General features: G+C 38.9%; 1 long non-coding RNA gene across 1 annotated transcript; it reads right to left on the bottom strand.

The window, feature by feature from the left end:
• Nucleotides 1-985: 985 nt before the first annotated feature.
• LOC124630437 lies at nucleotides 986-2824 on the bottom strand. The gene is made up of 3 exons (XR_006984425.1): nucleotides 2272-2824; nucleotides 2019-2193; nucleotides 986-1942 (listed from the first exon to the last, which is right to left on the bottom strand). It is a non-coding gene; the product is annotated as an uncharacterized LOC124630437 (long non-coding RNA).
• Nucleotides 2825-3367: the final 543 nt, after the last annotated feature.

Here is a 3367-nt window from a genome sequence, read left to right as displayed (position 1 = left end):
AAGACCTTCCATCTCATTTAAATAACCCAGACAGTATAAATCGTCATTTTTTAAATGTTCCTGGTGATCCAGTGGCTAGTGCTCAAAAACTTGTATTTTATAGAACTAATATGTACAGTGAAGCAATTTTTACCTTGTGTCCGGTTTCAGAGCTTGAAATCTCATATATAATACGTAAGCTAAAGTCGAACGCTGTAGGTCATGATAATATAACCTTAACGATGTTGAATTTAACGCTTCCACAAACATTATCAACCATAACCCACATCATAAACTCTTCCATCTCATCTTCCACCTTCCCTGATCTATGGAAAATTGCCCTCGTTAAGCCTCTACCCAAGAATACAAACCCAGTTGATGTTAAAGATTTACGGCCCATCAGTATATTGCCCTGTTTGTCTAAAGTTCTGGAAAAAGTAGTTTGTCGGCAACTAACAAATTTTTTGGAAGCCAGTCACATTTTACCTGATTTACAGTCCGGTTTTCGTAAACAACGCGGTACAGCAACAGCTTTATTGGATGTAACGGACAATATTCTAGCCGCTCAAGATAAGGGTATGTGTACAGTATTGGTTCTATTGGACTTCTCCCGGGCATTTGATTCAATAAACGTTTCGCTGCTTCTCTCAAAACTAAAATTCTACGGGTTCGATGACGCTGCCACAAAATGGTTTGAAAGCTACCTCACCAACAGGAGGCAGCAAGTACAACTTAGCAAAAGCGACGGAAGCACTGTGACATCAGCCCTTACTTTGGTCGATAAAGGGGTGCCACAGGGATCTATATTGGGTCCTGTTCTTTTCATACTGTACTGTGCCGATATTGTAAACTGCCTCCGAAAATGTAAATACCACATATATGCTGACGATGTACAGTTATACTTGTCTTTTGAACCAGATGACTATAAAATATCTATAACTGACCTAAATGAAGACCTTCACAGAATAGCCGTCTGGTCAAAGGAAAATTGTTTGGCTCTTAATCCGGCCAAAACAAAATATATGGTATTTGGCACAAAGCAGCAGTTGAAAAGACTTCCACCAACACTCAATCTTCAACTGATGGGTGAACCCATTGAGCGAGTAGACGAGGCGCGTAATCTTGGTTTAAATATGGACAGTAGTTTGCGATTCGAAAAGCACGTGGCTACTTCGGTACAGAACTGCTTCTATCGTCTGAAAATTCTTTATAAAATCAGACCTTTTCTGTCAGAGACGATTCGCGAACAACTCGTCGAATCGCTTGTTCTGTCTAAATTAAACTACGTCGACACAGTCTACGGGCCGCGTCTATTAGCTCGCACCGAGCGACTCATACAGAGAGTGCAAAATGCCTGTGCGCGCTTCTGTTACAAGATTCCCCCAAGAGGTCATGTCACGCCATTCCTCAACAAAAACGCCATGCTCAAAATGAAATCAAGACGTAAGCTGCATTTAGCATGTCTTCTCTTTGGTGTCATTAAGTACCAACAGCCAACTTACTTATTTGGTAAGCTGAGTTGGATTAATGACAGCCGTACATGCGCTAGAAGACAATGCTCGAAACAACTTTGTATCCAGCCACATAGAACCACGGCGTTTAGAGGAAGTTTCCGATATGCAGCAGCGAAAGTGTGGAACAATATTCCACCACCTATTAGGGTTATGAACACACTCGATAGCTTTAAGAGACGTTTACGGCAGTACCTGGTAGATGCGCAACGGAAGCTTGATATGACGAAGGCAAATATTTCTATTATCTAAATTTTAAATTATATCAATAAGAAATGGATTTAAATCTTATTTATATCGCCCACTTAGCATACTATTGTAGTTTTATGACAATGCGTGAGGCTAATGTGTATGTAATGTGGGTAGTGTATTCTCACAGCTTAAATTGAGTACTCCTGGTCTCTCTCGGGTCACCGGCCATGATGCGTTATGGGTGCGCCATGTCTGGAGGCCTGAAAGTAACAAATACCCGTCACAATATTGAAAATTGCAGCACATGTGCTTTATGCGTATAGCAGCGATACGTACCTTGTGGGTATGGCCTTCTGGAAATAGGTGCACCCTACGGCGTGTACGTGGTGCACGGTGATCATTTCTGTACAGGGAAGTAGACTTTGCACTTGCAAATATCTTATGTACCTTCGCCTGAATGCTATTATTACCAAATATACTTTTTTTTCTCTCAAGAACGTAGGGTAGGTACCTAAAATGTAAAATCAATATTTAATAAAACAAATTGTATGCAAGTATTAGGAAAAAAACATAACTAAAATATACTCACCCAATGTGGACTGCTGGCAACTAACAAAAAAAAACTGTTTTATGATTTTGCACAATTTCACAATTTATAATTGCTTGTCTGTGTTCTTCATTAATATATGTCGGCAATGATCGGTGGCACGCTGAGCAATGATAACAGAGGTTGCAACCAGTTACGGCTCTTTGAATGTGTGCACACTGTAACATTTCATCTGTGTGAAATAAAATCGTCACTGAGCGATGCTTCCTCAGGATTGCGATTAGTCACGGTATGAATTTATTTACGTTTACCTCCACTTTTTATTTTTATTTAATTTTTGTGACTAATCCTTCTGATTATGATTTACGTTTCTTTTTTTTTCTTTTTTAAATAGTACATAGTTTAGTAGTTTTATTATTTTTTTCTATAGAGCATAAATCAGTTCATACCGATGGACATCCGCAACTCCGCATAGGTCCAGTTGAAAACCAGCGTCAGACACTAGCTGTCTGGCATAATGCTGAACTGGACCTATTTGACGCAACCTTTTGTTCTTTTATTTTGTTTTTTTTGTTGTTTCTATGTGTATGTATGGTTTGTGTCAATAAATAAGTTTTCTTTCTTTCTTCTTTCTTTACCTATTAATTCACCGAATGTATTATTTGTTTAAAGTTAATTATAGCAATCAAGAGAATCATGCATCAGGTAGGTAGAGCAATGGGTAAAATTCTAACTGTAAAAACCGGCCAAGTGCACAAATATTTATTTTATTCTAGTTTTCAGTATTTGTTGTTATAGTGGCAACAGAAATGCATTATCTGTGAAAATTTCAACTTTCTAACTATCACGGTTCATGAGATACAGCCTGGTGACAGACGGACGGACGGACGGACGGACGGATGGCCGGACGGATGGCCGGACGGATAGAGGAGCGAAAATAATAGGGTCCCGTTTGACCCTTTGGGTACGGAACCCTAAAAATGTATCACATTAGTTCTATCGTATGTCAGAACTTAAGATAAATCAATGCCTCAATGGTCTTATGAATGATCAGTGTAAGGGAAAGTATATGTAGTCTCTTCCTGGAAAATATTTAAAAAATAGCCAGACGACCAATGCTCTAATATCAATTATCATC

The sequence above is a fragment of the Helicoverpa zea genome, chromosome 5 (genome assembly GCF_022581195.2).
Source record: "Helicoverpa zea isolate HzStark_Cry1AcR chromosome 5, ilHelZeax1.1, whole genome shotgun sequence".
Lineage (NCBI taxonomy): Eukaryota > Metazoa > Arthropoda > Insecta > Lepidoptera > Noctuidae > Helicoverpa > Helicoverpa zea.
The sequence above is the reverse complement of the archived record's forward strand: the minus strand, read 5'-3'. Positions and strand labels throughout refer to the sequence as shown.